The sequence below is a fragment of the Heliangelus exortis genome, chromosome 1, assembly GCF_036169615.1.
Source record: "Heliangelus exortis chromosome 1, bHelExo1.hap1, whole genome shotgun sequence".
In the NCBI taxonomy this organism is placed as follows: domain Eukaryota; kingdom Metazoa; phylum Chordata; class Aves; order Apodiformes; family Trochilidae; genus Heliangelus; species Heliangelus exortis.
The window spans coordinates 123,768,765-123,787,819 of record NC_092422.1 but is presented as its reverse complement, the minus strand read 5'-3'; the positions used below and the strand labels follow the sequence as shown (position 1 = coordinate 123,787,819).

The following is a 19,055-nucleotide window of genomic DNA, read 5'->3' as shown; positions in this document are numbered from 1 at the left end:
GAGAAGTAACAGTTGGTTCTAGGGTTTCTTTAGCTTCAGACACACTCAAACTCACAGCTTCAAGGAAGACACCTTAAGCACTAAACTGACAACTAAGACAATGACATTCCTCTGCCTCTTCTGAGGAACTCTGGCCACTGGACTCTAAGATTTCTAGAGAAGCTACAAGAGAGCACAGCAGTGAGGACATACCCCAGCAAGGGGAAAACTGTCACCATCACAGACATGTTTTGAAGAAATGTACTATCACTGAAAGAGGGGATGCTAGAGTGTTGATTTGTTTTATCAAGCTTGCTCTTGTTATTCTTCAACAGGTAACTTGTTGCCCTGAGCCCCTATAGCGCCTTGGGAAGAGCAGAGGCCTTGATCCGACTGGACACCTCACAAACATGGGCTCCCAAGAATCATGTCAAACAAGATGGTGAGGAATATGCAAGGTGTCCAACAGACCCCTTCTCATGCTACACTACTGCCATTAAATACGGTGAGTTTAATTTTTATCCTATTCCTGTAACACAATATTTTGGACCATTTTTTTTCGGTACAGTATTAATCAGCAGGGTTTGAGTCATGCATCTCTCCCATTAAAAAAGCAATTGTGCTGTAATGTTCCCCACCAACCATGACCCGAGTGGGACTTAACAACAACCACATCCACCACTACTTAATATTGACAGGAAGAATAACTTGAAAAAATGTACTGTATGCAGGCCAGAGTGCTTGAATGGACTGCAGGCAGAACCTGATTTCCATACACCATTCATACCTCTTCTTAGGCATTCATACCACAAGTAATGCAAAAGTCAACCTCAAAATAATGCTAGGCTGGCAATGGCTCACTGGCACATTTCCTGACTTAAGAATCACAAGATGTTGGTTACAACTTTAACTCTTATGCCTGAGCACTCCATGGTATTTTAAAACTCTCCCGGTTTTTGTTGTTGTTTTTGGTTGGTGGTTTTTTTGTTTGTTTTTTTTTCCAATTAAATATACTCATGAAAAAGACTTTCATCAACAAGTCAGAGCAAAGCAAGTACTTCCCAAAATAACTTACATCTTCTGGAATGTTTTCTTGGACAATCCAGCTCTGTGTGTTGGGTGTAAGAAGAGGGAATAGGAAAAGTCTGAAGCAAGTATTTCTCTGTCAACTTGAAGCTTCAGTTCTTGAGATTAGCTATCTTAACATGGATGCCTAAAGTTTGGGTAGCAAAAACATGCAATATCCAGCCTTGTACGCAAAGCCCAACTAGAAGTCACGTTTTATTTTCTTTAATGACAGTGTGCCAAGGGTAGATAAGGTGTTAAAACATTTAAAACTCGTCAAAATACGATCTGTTCCAAAAAAAGCAACATTTGTTAATTTTTTATGAAGGTCATGATTTTCTTGCTTCAGTGCTTGTGAAAGTGAAACATAAATGCCAAGCACAGGAATAAAGAATACTGAAACCCCCCAGAGCTCTGTCAAAACACCTAGACACAGAATTTCAGAAGCTGAAGACTGTTCTTCCACACTGTGAGACTGCTAAGCTGCGCAGAAAGGCATTTCAAATACTTGCCTAACATAATTGCTTTTTGTGTTCACAAGCACATAGTAACCCAGATTCTCAAAAAAATTATCAGGAACATCACTGCTAAGCACTAGAAGATGAAGAAACCATGCTAAAACAGAATTAAGTGTGCTAAAAAAAAAATTAAAAATCAAACCACTAGACAGAAATTAACATGTTCTTGGAGAGAGAATTCAGAATGAAGATTGACAAGAATATTCCATTTGTTCCCTGCCACATGAAGCATGTGCCAAACGTAGTTAACACGAATCTTCTGTGAATCTTTAACTCATGAAACATTAATGAAAAAACCTAAGATGGACAATTGTCTAAAACTAAGACCTAAGATTTCAGTAGTAACAAACACAAAAATGGTGACAAATAAGAGAAGGAATCAACCCCCTTTTAAAATTTCAATGACATACTCAATATATGTCAGCACAGTTTTAAGGCACTTGTTCTCAAAGGACAAAGCAATGCTGTGATAGGAAACAGGCACACCAAAATGCACTGGATCCAAGACCAAGCAATACCAAGCACCACACCAGATCAAAGTGCTCTGCTGTCAACATCATCTTCTACACTTGACATGTTTTGCCTTTCCAAAGGCACACCAATCTCAATTTGAAGTTGCATACCTTCCCTCCCAGTGCATTCTCTGACCACTTATTTCCTGCTAAGAGCGTTAGAGCTGGATGGGATGCTGTGTTCAAATTAAACTTGCCTTCTTGATGCTACTACAGAGCTCTCCCTGGCATTTTTCTTCCAACACTCCAATGTCACACACTGATGATGCTAGAGCACCTTCACCCAAGCATTTAGAGGTTACAGTACAGAGACCACAGATGAATAAAAATTTGTTTCCCGAGACAGAGAGATCAAGGATTCTCTTGCAGGGCTGGTTACATGCAAACTGATGGTCAACACAAAGGCAGCAGCATCAGACTGTGTTCAGAACCAGCAGACAGGCATCTGCTTCTAAGGTTTCTAAAGAATCCAGATAGAAAACCTCATATCTGAACACAGCCTGTGTATTATGCTTTTGTCTGCAGTTTTACAGCTTAAAAGCAAATACCACAGTAACTGCTTTAGACACCAGCAACCCAATTGTCTTGCAACTGACAGATGAATGAGAATTACAATGACAACTTGTGTGAATTTTTCAAAAAGCATCTCTGAATCACTGCTAGAAACCACATGTGCTCACAGTCTAGCCAATCCATATTTTAATAATAGATTGGATGTCCCTGCAACATTCATCTTCTGTTATGCTGTGTCTTAATACTTGAACAGGTGAGCACTATGGGCAAAAAAAGAAATCTACATTTTATCATAGCATTACTATTTTTTTAAGCAATGGGTTGGCTTAATTTACTCAGGCTACAAACTCCAGCAGCACTCTGCCAATCATACAATTTTTCCAATACATATGGATGGTATCAGGGCAGAGAGCTACAGGGAGTATATACTCCAGTCTAATACCATTAAGCAAAATTAAAGCTTGCCAACCTATCACTAAATGGACTGCATTGTTAGCTAAGCAGTTTAACATAGTAATTTCATTTGAAATGAAATACAAGTGTATATATATTCCAATGTGTGCAAAAACATAGGAGACCTGACAGTTCTCTACCACAAACAGAATTTTTCAAAGTGCTTCAAAATGCAAAATTATCCACTCTCTCTCAAACATGAGCCTTAGCTCAGCCTGAATAGCAGTGTGGAACAACTGCTGTATTCCTTTAGACATATTCAAATTGATAGTGACAGTCTGCTCTATAATCCCCCACAATCCAGAAGCACTAATTCAGCAAAACCAATGAAATGTAGTATCATGTGGACCTTAGACTCATTTCCTACAGCACCAACACCAGCAATGTATTTCCAGATCCTCTCACACCCCACACCTTAATACTCTCAGATTTTTGCAAGTCCTCAAAACACTATAAAATATTTTCTGCTTCCTCCTGTGTCTTTAATCGTCCTTTATAATGGTTCCAACTCCATTAGTGTCCCTTGTATAACCTTTCTGGTCTAGCAGGTGGGCAAGAGAGCATATTCTGTGGATAACCTTAAACTGTCAGCCTACTGAGTGACCAGGAGGCCAGGGAGTGGATAACAGGCAAATTGTGTCCAAACTTCACTCCCTACAAGAACAGCTAAGTACATGGTGAAGGTAAAAATTATTTTCACAGAATGACTGGGCTCATTACCTTTGAAGTCACTTGTCTACTGTCACATTTTTAAGACAGAATACATTCACTTTAACAGACCTTAATGATGCAAATGTTTTAAGGAAATGTAAAATAATTTCAAGGACATAAACAAAGGACTTAAAGGAAATTCCTGGCTCTTAACATTAAGGTTATATTCATAAACTTATCAGGCTTCCTTTCAAATGAAGTAATGTATTCTTCCTCCTACACAGGTTTCAAAAGTAATTTCAGAACATCATTATTCCCATGAATAAAAATTGTGTCTTGATTTACTATCTTTACTTACAGTTAGATCTTTCTCTTCTACTCCCAACTTGATTTAAACAATTTCTCCTTGTTATTAGTGCATTGGTGCAGGAAGACATACATTAAATGAAGCTTAATTTAATAGCAGGAAAATCCTCTCTTTCCTTAAAGGAAAATTATATCAGACACTTGGCAAGATTATTACTCATCTCTAACCCCATCTCAATTCTATTTCCCTATCCCCCGTGAAACCTCCACATACTGTTTATTATGTGACATCATGGCAAAACTGATGTGAGGCCACATTCATATTCTAAGCACAGGGAATTCAGCAGACATGGTGCTCCCCTTGGCTAAGATAACAGACCATATTAACTGGCAGGATTCAGCACTGGTTAAGTCAAAAGCTAAATTAATTTTGTTTTCTATTTACCTCCAGGTCTTTAATTAAGCCTTTCATTATTCACTCCTTGTAAAATTTGCTCAGACATCTATTTGCTTTAAAGCCTTCCATCTCACTGAGGTTATGCTAAGGCCTTTATTTATTTGGAGTATTTCTTTCTCTTCTACAAAGAGGTTCTGCACTTGCTATTCTTCTGAATGAGGGCAGGGGGCTGGGTTAGTCTTGCTAATTCTTTGCAGTTTTTTCTCCAGCAACAAAGACTGAAGATGAAGCCCATGTTTTATTTTCACCTTGATTGCGAGTACCTCTCCTTTCTATACATTCACTCCACTCTTAAGCACCCAGGACAAAGTTAACCATTTACATTCTGTGCACACGCCTAAGCAGGCCAATTTCATTCCTAGTTTATCTTCACCAGGGAATTCATAGTGGAATATACTGTTTCTAGTTCTAGTGGATTAAAAACCTAAATACTTTGGAAACAAGTACCCGAATCTCTCCACAACTTAAAAATACCAGAAGAAAGATGAAACCTAATGAGACAGAAGGGCTAAGAATGTGTTGGTCCAAAGTGAAATGGATGCAGAGGGAAAGAGAAAGGTTACTCCACGAGATCATGGGAAATCTGCATGCTTCAGAATCTAAAATATGATCCATCAGTTTTATAAAAGCTATGGATAGGATTTAGACCTGCAACTTGAGGAATCTTTAGCGCTGTGTAAAAGGTTTTTGGGTTTTCTGTAATGTTATGAAAATAAATGCTGATAAGAAAGCACAGGTTCTTTGTTACCAAATCTAAGTACTGTCAGCAGTACAGCCACCACAGGCAATTCAATTTATGAGACTGCTGGCTAAAATCATGGTGTCACACGCCAGACTAGGGCCACTTTAGCTGCTGAAATACTATGTTTTAAATAACAATGATGAATACATGTCACTATTGTAATTCTTACTGGCCGTTAAATCCCAAAAGAGGATATGTCCTAAGCCAACAACAATAAAATTCTCTTTTCTTGTGGTAGCTTGCAGATAAACAATGAATGATTAACAGCGACTTCCTAATCTTCATAGACCTCATCCCATTCTCTTAAGTTTTTCCTTTCATAATGAAGTTGATAAACTACAATTTCTATGCAAGTTTTCCAGAGATGGAAGACTGCAGGAACTGATATGAAATACAGCTCCCAGGGAAAAAAAATCATGTTCCTTATATTCCTCATGGTGTAATTTTACAATCACTTTTTTTCCACAAACATCAGAGACAAGTATCAGCCCAATTTTATCCTTCAGAATTTATCCTTCAGTTCTGTTTGTGAACATTTTTCTAAGTGGAAAAGAAAGATCAAATGCATAAAATTTCAAAAGTGTGTATTTCAAATACTTTGTACATGCACATATATGTATATGTGTACTTATGTACAAAATAAAACAAACCACACAATGGAATACAGTATAGCAATAAAATTATGACTATCTCCTTTTCTGTTGTACAAAACACAGACAACTCCAAACCTAAAATTTTTACTACTAAAAATACATACTTGGTGCACACTAAGCATTTTAAATTAATGTCTAGCAATTAGGAAATTCTATTTGGCACCTGGAAGAGCAGTATTTTGCATAATAAGAATGCAGAGTTCTGAGTCTATTTAGGGAAAAAAAAAATCTCAAGAGCACCGTGTTGTGTGAAGAATGCACCTCCCAGGAAAAGGGCTTCATACAGTAGAGAGAATCCACTTCTTTGGTGGGAACAGGGGAGTTGTGATTTGATATAATTCAGAATAAGGAGATTAAAAATTAAAGTGTATCTTTTCAGAAGTTCAAATATCAGAACAGTGTGATATTTTCACAATGCTAATTTGTTCACTTCTTGGGGAAAAAAAAAAGGTATATAGAAGTGATGCAGAATATATAACATATAATTATATACTTACCATTTCACATCATCCCTGAGCATCAACTTTAGTCATTCTCCCTTTTTAAAATGACAAAGGGCTGAATGAACAATGCAAAGCCTGTTCAGGCAGAAGAAAGCTGAGCACAGCATTAGCCCAAGGAATACTTCTGAGCGTTCAACGTTAAAAAAAAAATATAAAAATGCACATCTGCTGTGATAATGCTGAGGGTTTCTTGTGTTTGAAAATGAGCTGCTGAATTGAGGACACTCTGTACCTTTGTTATCATGAGTGTCTCTTAAATCTTATTGCTACTGGGAAGACAATGACAACAGATAGACCTGTCTGCCCCAGGAGGGAAAGACATTTCAGAGAATGACGCAACTTGATCACAGAAGCCTCAGGGCTCTCAGAACAGAATCTTCCCAGCGTGTTAATCACAGCACTGGCTGGTACCAGGCACTACCATTCTAAAATTAAAGCATTCCCCAAATTTAGCAAGGAGTACTTCTAACAGGAAATAAAGATATTGCTTCATATGTTGGCTAGTCAAATATATGGCAAGTTCACTGCCTCTTACATGCAATTTTCAAAAACTCAGCTCAAATATTTCCATGCCAATGCTAGCTCTGTAGCATTAAAGAACCCCAGTAAGATGATTCAGTATATTAAGACAGCAGACTGTTGAGAATAATCCTGGAATGAGAATTTCTTGCCATTTCCAATTTACTAAATCTACTTGAATGAAAAGTATGTGTTTATCAATACCTTAGCCTGTTGGTCACCAAGACAGCAACATCATAAGCAACATATTTGGCTCTACATAGAAACATACAGTGATAAATCTTAAACAAGTATTCAGACACAGCTATTATAACTTTGTCTCTCTAAACCATGAGGAGTTCACATCCCTAAAATTAGCAAGCTACGCTGGATGTAACCAGAGACAAAATCTTCTTCTTAAAAATAGAAATTAAAGGCTATTGCAATGTGCAAGGGATATTATGAATTTAGCTCAATGTGACATTTTAAAGCTATCTTACTAGGCAGCTTACATATTACTCGTAGCTCTCTATTTTCCTACAATCAGACATAAAAAAAAAAAAAAAAAAAGAAACACAAACCCATAACAGCATGAGGGCTGTTTTACACAGGAAGTTACTTTCTCCACTTTTACATACACAAATTCTAACCCAAGTCTACTGTTATGATTTCAGTTTCCCTATTGGTAACCTCAGTACCAGTTAATTCCATTAGCATCTGTAATAACTGTATGAAGCCAAACAGCACTTGTTTTCTTGCTGCTAGAGAAAGACAAAGTGAGGCAAAGTGGCAAGCTATGCATCTGCAGGAGAAGGGACCAGTCCTGCAGCTCCCTATATACCTTTAGTCACAAGCAAGCAGGCACAAATATTAACTACACAGTTACACTTGAGGAGTGATGAGCATCAAACTCAAATTTCCGTAACTCAGACATGGATTTGAGCCTGTAGATACAGGGTAGAAATTCCCTCTTTCCCCCAGCTCCCTCCCCTCCCTCATTCTCTTTGAAATGGCTGTACAAGAATAGAAAAAGCAATTACATACTGAAGATTATGGGGTACATTCTGAACAGAAGCCATTAGAGTTTTGGGAATTCAGACAGATCATGTTGAAGAAGCACTTACAGGGGGAATTAATGCATTCTTACTCTGAAGACTAGAATAGGGGAAATTAGAAGATCATCGTAAAGACTTGAAGTTTCAAAGGAATTAGGACACAGTATAATCTGTCTCTGGGAGGCCAGGGTTTATGTGAGTTAACTTAGGCATTTTCTCTAGAGGCACCCTCTAGTTTGGACCCCTGTCAGAGCCACCGAGTACAAATTCTATCATAGAATCATAGAATCATAGAATTGGCTGGGTTGGAAGGGACCTCAGAGATCATCAAGTCCAATCCTTGATCCACTACCGCTGCAGTTACCAGACCATGGCACTGAGTGCCACATCCAGTCTCTTTTTAAATATCTCCAGGGATGGAGAATCCACCACTTCCCTGGGCAGCCCATTCCAATGTCTGATCACCCTCTCAGTAAAGAAATTCTTTCTAATGTCCAACCTAAACCTCCCCCGGCACAACTTGAGACCGTGCCCTCTTGTCTTGCTGAGAGTTGCCTGGGAAAAAAGACCAACCCCCCCCTGGCTACACCCTCCTTTCAGGGAGTTGTAGAGAGTGATGAGGTCTCCCCTGAGCCTCCTCTTCTCCAGGCTGAACACCCCCAGCTCCCTCAACCTCTCCTCATAGGGTCTGTGCTCAAGTCCCTTCACCAGCCTGGTTGCCCTCCTTTGGACCTGCTCCAGGACCTTGATATCCTTCCTAAACTGAGGGGCCCAGAACTGGACACAGGACTCGAGGTGTGGCCTCACCAGGGCTGAGTACAGGGGCAGAATCACTTCCTTGGACCTGCTGGCCACGCTGTTCCTGATCCAGGCCAGGATGTCATTGGCCTTCTTGGCTACCTGGGCACACTGCTGGCTCATGTTCAGCTTCCTGTCAATCCAAACTCCAAGGTCCCTCTCTGTCTATACATGCTTTAAAACAACAGCAGCACTCCAAGACAGTCTTTCCACCTCAGACTTCACCTTTCTTGGCCCAGCCACTGGACGGGATCCCACTGTATGGGATCCTTTTTTAGCCACCTGCTTTAGAAAACGAATATAACAGCACCAATATATGCCAATGTCAGAGCATAAAGTAGTCTCATATAAACAACAGGAGTGATATTGAAAGCTCACCACAAATCCCGTCCTGCCAAGATGTGAAGACTCACTGCATATGTTCAAACATTATACAGCTTCACATCCTAATCTTAGAAAACTAGATCCCTGCTCCTTAGGGAGGATTCTTATAAATTGACAGTACCTGCTGAAAAGGTTAAGGTAGACTGAGATCTGACAGACACATGAGGAATAATAAGCTGTCTAAGATGCCCTGCCATTACATCTTTTGCTGTAAGTTAGACAAGGCCAAGGTCAACCCCTTAAAAAAATAGGAAAATGTACTGAAAAATTAGTTTACTCCAAATCCAAGGTAGTACTATACATAGAGAAATCAGTTCCATCACACTTTCCAATTCCACAATCTAAAAATTTCTACAAACATTTGTGCCTTGGGCGTTTTAACAATCAAGTTCTGAATTTCTGAATGTTCTGATACCTAACTTGCTAACAAAACATTACAAATCCACTATGTGCTCCCCCTTCTCTCACTAAAAACGTTTCTTTCTGACTACTTACTGACATGCTTTAAGTCCATAAATATCTGTTAGTCACGAAATTGTTACAAATGGCATCTGCAGAAGGCCTAATCCTTCACCACTGAAATTACCCACTGTTGCTGCTGATATAACTAAGAGCAGGACACAGCTGATGGGAATGCAGTAATGACAAAGTAAACTTAAGATTACTTTCCTGCTTTACAAATCACACACTGGTATTTTTTTACCTTTCTTCCTTCTCAAAAGAAAAAAAAAAAAAGCAGCATTTCCACAATTTAATTCTGTCTTAACACAGAAAAAAATAATGCATTTCTATACCGTACCCACAGAAGGAGCACTCTGTAATAACCATAATTGAGCCAAAACAGAGAGAGAAGAAGGGAAAGGATAGGTAACATCCTGTACTGCCAAAGTTCTGAGCTACCAGAGACCAATGGTTTCTATGCATAATGGCAAAACTGGCAGAAGACAGGCATTTAAAAGAAAAAGTTTTCCTAAAGCAGTACCTCTATGCAGAAGTGAAATGAAGATTGAGTAGTATTAAGACTATTAAGAACAGGAGGGAGAGCCAGAAAAGGCATTTGTTTGTCTGCCAGATGAAAGAAACTTAAGTCCCCCTCAAGAGTAAAGGTGATCTGGCACAGATGCCTAGCTACATACAATTAGTTCTAAAAGGCATGAAAAATGGTGAAACTTGCCTCTTTTCTGTAATGCCTGCAATGCCCAGTGCTATTTAGAATGGAAGCAGTCTCACCTAGCTACAGATGCTAACCTTTAGGTGGTTTAGTTTAAGGTTCTAAAAGCTTCTACCAAATCAACACAGATCTCAGATCACCTGCAAGAGCTGCAACCCTCAGCTACAAAGGGTGCCCTGCACAATTACTGTAAGAGCAGATGCCCAATTTCAAACAGTTACACAAGATTTACTACAGGTCTGCAGGAAGAAGCACCTATGGCAGAAAGGCTCAAAATCTGCTGATGTCAAACCAGAAACATGCATTCACTGCATATTTCTGGATCTGCACAGAAAGTCAGAGGGAGGAGCTTCTTTTAAGTCCATCCAGCTGGCAAATTATTCTGAAATATGTATCCTTCAAAGTATTTATCCCCACCCCTATGCACCCCGGGGAGAAATCCATCTCAGAGAGGTTAAAAGACTCTTGTTGCTACACAAGGGCTGAGAGCTGCCACCATAGCCTGAACCCATGACACTGGAGCCCCAGGTTAACATTTTCTATGTTTTGAAATGAGATCTAGAGCAGTGGTGGCACTCTTCAATGAACTTCAACCTTCTCTGACGTTACCTGCCACACCACATAATGGCACAGGGCACACAAACATTATTTTAGTTGACCCCCTGCAGTCCAGACAAAAAGAACTGAAACAAAGGCTTGGCTATTTGTTTCAGTGGTATGGTTTTTTTCTGTATATTTGTATATATTTAACACACTATACACCCACTTGTGTACTTCTTCAAAAGTAGTGCAATTTGCACATATGCTGGTGCAACTTGCATATTTACTGGTGAATGAGAAATCACACCTAAAGTATGTGTGAAAAGTGGTGACAGAAGACAAAGCATTTTGTGAAAGAACAATTTGTAAGCTACTGCAACCATAAAGCCCAGCTTCCCAAGCCTAGAAGAATATTACAGCTTCTGACATCAACAAATCACAAACAGAACACAAATCACTAAAACAAACACAAAACAACTTGACCCCAAGTTTTCACGAATGCCACTAGAATCCACTTCATGACTTTCAACTGAGCTGTATCAGTTCATGTCCTACTCATCCCCCTGACTGTTTACCTGCAATCCAAGGCTTTCCAGTTCCTCGGTAAAAAGAGAAAAAGAGTCCCTTGCAGTAAAAAAAAAAAATAAACAGCAAAACCAAACAAAACCCAAACCACACAGAAAACTGCAACATTTTTCCACCTTAGATTTATATCACAGCCTTCAGATAGAAAAGCAGGTTTCATAAATACCAGAAAGAGATTTGCTCTGTGCATGAGGGAGAGGACACCACAGGAAAGACACAGTGGAATGTGGAAAAAACACACTAGAAAGACTCAATGGAGTGACATGATAAGGGCACACCTCCTGTACCAGTAGCAGTAGGCATTTAGCTCTTACAGACAGCAGTGTTTCTCAGTGCTTCCTAAGACCACATCCATACAGCTTCTGGGAACTGAACATGCAAGTTCCAACATGGACAGCCCCAAAATTCCTTCATATACCTACCAGCAAACAGAGGAAAAACTCGATGATTGTCAAAGATCTTCTCATTTTCTTCCCTCTTCTCCTTTCCTTGAATCTTCCTCAGGTCTTGTTAAGAAATGCTTTCACTTTCCTTCATTCCCCAGCCTTCCCATGCCTCTGGTAGAAAGGTCTACTAAATCTCATCCACTTGCAAATGGCAGAAGAAGCATAATTCTTGTAAAAGACTACTGGCCCCCATCAGGGCCAGCAGCACCTGCTTATGATGATGCTGTATATCAGAAGGGCCTGAGCGTCACCCATTTTGTGAGTTCATAAATAAAAAATTCTACTGTAGAAATCCTCACAAAAAGCCAAGCAAAACAAAAATTAAGAGTACTGGAGACTCACTGTCAACTTTCTGGACACATTCTACACAACAGGAACCTGGCAGCTATTGAATCAGTCTGATGCTATTTACCACCTGGCTTTAAAAGAAACTCCTAAGAATAGGCCTTTAGCACTTAGGAGCAGGCTGTCATCCTTCCTTTTTCATCAAAACTGAAACTCGCTCAAAAAACCCTTATCTTGCTTCACAAAAGATTGGTTGCATGTGACAAAATATAACCAGATTTCTTCTTTTAATGTATGGGGGGAGGGGAAATGAACAAGGAGAGAATCCCTTGTCACCAAAACAAGTGAAGAAAGAAATCAGAAACCTGAGAATGTGAAGAGAGAATCTGCTGATGCAGCAACAAGTATCAGGCACAACCATAACACAGAATTGTGCTATTCCTGCCAAGACTTCTAGTAAAACAAAGATTCCTCACACAGTAGGAGCCACACCCCCCCGTATCATGTGCATGCATCAGTAACTGGAGTAATACCAAGTACTGAAGCATTTTATTTGCAAGTCATCTGTGTGGAGTCAAGAAGGGAAACAAATTACCCCTGACCTCCAGCATGAATTAAGCCTGATTGTAGCCAACACCAATTTTTCACACTTTCTTCAGTACATTGCAGATTCTTCAGAGTGGTTCAAATAAAACCGTGAGGAAAAAAAAGAAGCGGCAAGTCAGATATACAATTTAATAAGTGCAGTTAACCAGACCAAAGAGAATTAATCTGAAAACATTTAAAGACATTTGATATAGGATGCAACCTCTTCATAGCCCATTGAGTCAGAGCATTATTGGTAAACAGTAGAACTGAAGCAGGTATGAGAAGAAAGGGCTCCAGAAGTTGACATTTAACAAAGCTTTCCTTCGACAACATTCTTTCACAAAAAGTCAATTTCACAGGACCATTTTCTGCTTCTTAACATTTTACTGTATTAGTCACTCTCACACTAGCAATATTTTATTTCCGATTCGTTGCTTTGTTTTGTTTTTTTTTTAATGCGTGCTCCACCCCCAACATCAACAAACATCTTGTCCTTTCCTGGTTACTTTAATTTTTAGATTTGAACTCCTGTTACTTCTAGACCTACATGAGTAATTATAATTTACTATTTTATAAGAATAAAATAATTTTTAGTATACTGACATTGTTAAAATAGTATTTTAACACTGATAATTCAGTGATCTTACAGCACAAAAGTGTGGATTCAGAGGTTCCAGACCAGTACATACAAAACTTAACTGTAGACGAAATTATGTGCCTCAACTACAGCTTCTACAACATTTAGACACTTGTCCTAAAAAAACGTGAACAAGAGACATGAAAAGCAGGAGGGATTCCATTCTGGGCAGAGCATGAAAAAAAATCCCACCTCTATTCCTCTTTCTATTATCTGTCCCTGCTACCTTAGCTATTGCCCTGACCATGCCCAAAACTTTCTGAGAACTGCCCACACACCTCCCTGGCCTCTCAGTCCTGGAGTGAGGACACTTGGCACTGGCAGGGGTGCAGAATCTGTAAGCACTAGATGACCACAGTGGGGGTGAAGGAGCCTCATGCTAGGGTGCTGTTATAGCTGTGAGCAGCTTTGCCCGAGCTGGCAGGGTGAATGAAGGTGACAACCTGTGGTGCTGCAGAGTTGAGGCTGTGAATCAGTGCAGTCAGAAGTGTCCTTTGGCCCTCCCCGAGTTCCTCATGCCTGATCTAGGCAACTCTCACTCAACAAAACTTGTTTATTTAGTTTTTCTAACATTAAAATTCTCTCTGAGACTAGTACTGGGTTTGATCCTACTCTGTTCCAAAGCTTCCACCTTTCCTCACAGCTGTCTGCAGCTTTCAGCCAAAGCTGCTTCTCTATGGTAATCCAAAACACAGCCAATGACCACCAGACTCCAGCAAACAGCCACCTCCCATTTGATTTAAATTTGTCTGTTAGAAAGAGAGGGTAAAGCAGTGAATCTTAAGATGTTCTTAGTAGACTTACACGGTATAGAAACCTACTATGCTATAATGCCCTGAATTAGAAAAATGTGAAGAGTCAGCTCTAATAGGTCTGTCACTTTGATCTTAGGGCATCCCATACCTGTACAGACATGCCGGTATAAAGCACCATTTTTTCTGCATATTTCTATCAATTTGTATTTTGAACAACAAGCATTAGCTTAATTTTAATTTGTGTTACGTGTAGTGGAATAACTTGGAATAAAAGTTGGTACAAAACCAGAGAAACTTGTTACACCTACTTCCCGTAACAAGGCTTCTCTTCCTGTCGCTGAAGTTCTCATAGTGTAGCACTGAAAGCCCACTTAGAAATTCACTTAGATTTAAAAGCTAATAAACTACAGACCCGAAATTTCTGACTCCTTGCATTGCCTGTGAGCAGTGTTACTTGCTCTTTTGGTGGTGGTAGGCAAATATAAATTTTTTTCTTAAGAATGGAGGACTTCCACTCTGTCTTTAAAACACCAACTTCCTCCAGAATTCTTTAACTTAAAAAGCCTTGCTTTAAACACAGTATTATCAAGTGAATAGAAAAAAATATCTTATTTAATGCTTAAGAAGCCGACACTGTGGGATCTTCTAAATGCACACAAATAGCCTTTTTAAAAGCCATAGTCCTATTAGCTTTAATAAAATAAAAAAAAATAAATCACATGACAGAGATAATCGGCGTGTTGAATTGTTGGAATCCTTAAATATAAACAAACACACATAAACAGGCTCCTCTTTTGGTCACAACCTTTGCCAGGAAACTAAACAGGTTTCCATAGTTTTGTAGCCAAAGCCACTACAAGATGGCTTTGTTTACACAACAAAAACAAAGATGAAAACCCACCTACACCATCCTAGTTTAAACTCGATGAGACTATAATTCGAACTGGAAGTAGCATCTACCATCCTGTGAAAGAACACTTAATACATAGAGAATTTTCCATAAGGCCGTTCTAATTTATCTCAGTTTGGTTTCAGAGGCCACTGATGTCAATAAAAGTTTCCAGTGGATTCAGCACTAGCTGGATCACATTTTTCTTTTAACTCAATAGCAGAGTATTAATTCTTCACATTCCCAGGTAACTCTGTCATCCAGAACTACTGAAAATGTTTACAAAGGAATGTAACTGCTGCTAAAGTGTACACAAACAGGTAAACCAAAGGAAAAGTACCTATAATAGTAAAGGTTAACCAAGAAGTACTTAGAATGGATGCCAAATATTTTATATCAAAGGACCATTAAAGTACAGCATAGTCTCCACACCCAATATGAAGATGACTAAGAACATATTAGTAGCAGTAATTTCTATAACACCTGCCCTCTGGAATTCTATCCAGTTGCAACACCTGAACAGAATAATAATGAAACGGGCCAGCTCTAAATATCATTAAGCTTTTCTGGATTGTTTGGGAGGGAAAAAAAGTTTCCCGTTTCAGCTTTCTACAATAACATCACAGCTCACAATTTGTAAATATTCTTCATACCTCAGCCAGTAGAGACATCCCTCCACTTTCATCCTTGTCCCTAAATTAAAGCTCAGATTATTTACAATGATACCAAAAACTGCCATAGAGGAACTTTCATTTGCTAAGTGTCAGAAAAAGGTTAGCTGCACAGAGCTCCAAGCCGTCCCAGTTGCATACCAGGTCCCATATGTCAAGGCTTTAGAACAGCAGGTTTATTTTTGGCTTTGCATATTAATCCTATGCTCTGCTTTCACACTAAGGGAAAAACAGAAAACCTGCAATAATAAAAATATTTGCATCCCTCATTAGCAATAGTGCAAATGCTTTTCACCCAAGTTTCTCTCTCTGGATACATCAACGAAAAGCAAGAATTATATTCCACCATTCCAAAACACTACACAGAAACTCATCTCCAACACAGATCTCTCCCAAAACCACACTCACTGTGGGGGTGAAAATGAAAGCTGCACACTTGCTAATGGTGCCAAAACAATGAAAATTGGAAAAGAGTCAGAGGAAATCTTCCTACCTAAACAATGTTAAACATCAAATTTAGCCATAACTTTCGAGGTTCAGCCTTGATGCAGACTTGGTGCCAGGTGCTGCCTACTAAAAGCCTTACCTATGGAGATCTATGGCTGTTGGCATCTCCCTACCTCACCACTGCCAACCTGACAGAAGGACAGATTAAATGTCCTTCAAAAAAGAAAGCAAACCAGAAGGTTGCTGATTTTCTCCCAGTGACCATTTGATTAATATACCTAAGATTTAAAAAGGTGATTAACCAGAAACACAGCGAAGGAGACACCGTACAATCTTCGGAGAAACAAATTTTCCAAGTAGAGACCAAGAACTGTGAGGGATCTAAATATAGAACTTCCAAACCTAAAAACAAGCTTAAACCTTTAAAAGAACATGCATCCCACTTCTACTCACTGTTTAAAACTCTCTCCTCGGTTGAGAAGGGAGAAGGTGGATTGAGTGAAAATAAACTTTGATGGCTTATAACTGTACCAAGTAGATTCACCATGCAGGATCAGGGAAGCACAGAAATACTATACTAAAGCTGTACAGCAACAATTTCACCCTTTTTTTTTTCCATTTGCAATCAACAAATTACACCTAACATTGACCCTTAGCACAGTTTTAGTGACAAAATAATCAAAGCATGTTTGTTCATGTTTTACATGAACAAACCAGGCTTTTCTTCAGTTCCATCAGCTGATCTGGTGGGTTATTTTGGAGTTCACATAACAATTGTGGCTTCCCTCTCTTATATTCCCAATACTCCTGCCTCACACAGCCTACTCTTTGACAGGTTTCACACATTTCTAGATACACCGTGCATTTAAAACCAATGCCTGGAGATCTTAACAATATTCTGTCTCATCAAGTTATCTTCATCTCTTGTCAAAACATGAGGGAACTGTGGGAAAAGTGTGCATAAGTTCTTTGAGCACAGAATAGCTGAAGGTTTGGTTACAAGTCAGAAAAGCCCAGAACAAGCATTTCTCCTGCAGCACTCTTTGCATTTAAAGGAACACCAGGAGATTAAATCTCCCTTTCTCCTACAACTGTGGGTGGGGTGCCTTTTTGTTTTGGGTGGGGCTTTGCTTGGATGTTTTGAGTTTTTTTGTTTGGGTCCTTTTTAAAAAAATAAATAAATAAATACATTTTAAAACCTTCTAGGTCCCTCTATGTTATTCCTCCAAACATACTAAAGATTTTAAGCAATAAAGGGAATCTAAGGACCTCTAATCATGAAAGTGATTAAGAGCTTTTCAGACTTCCATATGAGGAGAGATTTAAAAGGCTGCCTTGCTTACAGGCAAGATGAATGGGAGGGATCATAAGACAGACATAGAAAATGAGATGAGACATTCCACAAAATATTCTTGCATCACTGGAAAGGCAAGTGTATTCTTTTTTCATATGAGCTTTTTTGCATATGTGTGATCACAAAATAATCAGTTTACCCTCAAAACACTGATTCTATTCCTAGTCTCACTAAGGCTGAAAGCACAAGATGGAAATTAAGTTTCTCTATTTGTTAATAAATAAAGGAAGAATTATTACCATTTCAGATATGTCTACCACTAATAAAAGAAAGTTCTGAATAGGCTCCAGTATGCAAGAAATCAGGACTTTGTGCATATCTCTAATGCATCTGGTACTTATTAAAAGCAGCTTGTATTACTGCATAGACTTCTGGTGGGATGCAGTAAAGGAACTCACATTTTAGCTGTACTGGAAAAGGATTTTTGTCCTACAAGGTCATACATACACATTTCTAATAGTGTGGAGGATTGTTGTCCTGTAAGGGGTAAGAGAGAAGAGTGAAGAACAATGCCCTTAGCAGCAAGAAAAAAATTGTGTACACGTTTCTTAAGTCTTCATCTCAGTCAGAGATGATAGTTTTAAAAGAGCTTGAAAGGCCGTCCTGAAACAACGCTCTAGAAGCAAAAGTCAACAGAATGAGGCATAAATTAGTTTAGCCAAGCCAGTCTGAGCATCAGGAATGTTACTATTGCAACTACATAGATCTCTGCATGGATTTACTGCCTAAGAAGCATGGTGTAGCCAGAACCTCAGCACCTCTAATCTCCCACAGTAGTCCCTGCAAAAGCAAGTCTCTGAAGAAACACTTCAGCTTTCCTGCAAGCTGCATTCCAGCAAGAACACTACTTGGTGCATTAACAACTAAATATGCAACCCCTGTTGCCAAATCTTGTCTTATTCCATGGCTTAGGCCATGAAATCTTTTGAAAGGTTTGCAATAGTTCTCAAAGCATTGCATGCCTAGTAGTGGATATGAAGCCCAGTGAAGGTGCAACAGATGTCATTAGCAGAGGTGAACCTGAAGCATTGTGCACAGCTCGATTGTCCACACTGATTCCACCTGTACTGCCCAAGCAAGCTGCTGTAACCCAGATTATAGGGACCAGGTATTGTTGACAAGGAGAGGCAGGAAAAGTCTCCTGGAAAAGTATCTCTCTTAAAGCTCAGGACAGATGATCTACCAGAATCAAGGAAACCACATCTATTCCCATCAAATAATACCAAAACTGTAAGGTTCTGATATTAATGCAGTAGGAGTAACAGTAGGTTTTTGCCACATATACTTTGTGCTGCCATGCAGAGCACAGGGAAGCTCTCTTGTGAGTTGTCCAAGGAAGAGAACAGGAATCCAGCCTCTCCCTCAAAATACTTGGCTTCCTTAGGCAGCAATTAGTCCCCCCATGTTAAGAATGACTCAGCTGTTCTTCATTAAAATATTTTCTCTCTTTCAAGCACTGGAAACTGCATAAAATGTGATATATTGCTCACTCGAGACTTGTCAGCAGAGCCCAGGACACCTCACACTTCAAATTGCCTCAGAGAAGAAGGTATTGAACAGACTTGTTGTCTTACACTGGAGAAGCTTTTGAGCTGCAGCA

General features: G+C 39.2%; 1 protein-coding gene across 6 annotated transcripts in view; it reads right to left on the bottom strand.

The window, feature by feature from the left end:
- Positions 1-19,055, bottom strand: part of TMCC3 (transmembrane and coiled-coil domain family 3) — a 134,909-nt gene that overhangs the window by 24,888 nt on the left and 90,966 nt on the right. The window lies entirely within an intron of this gene.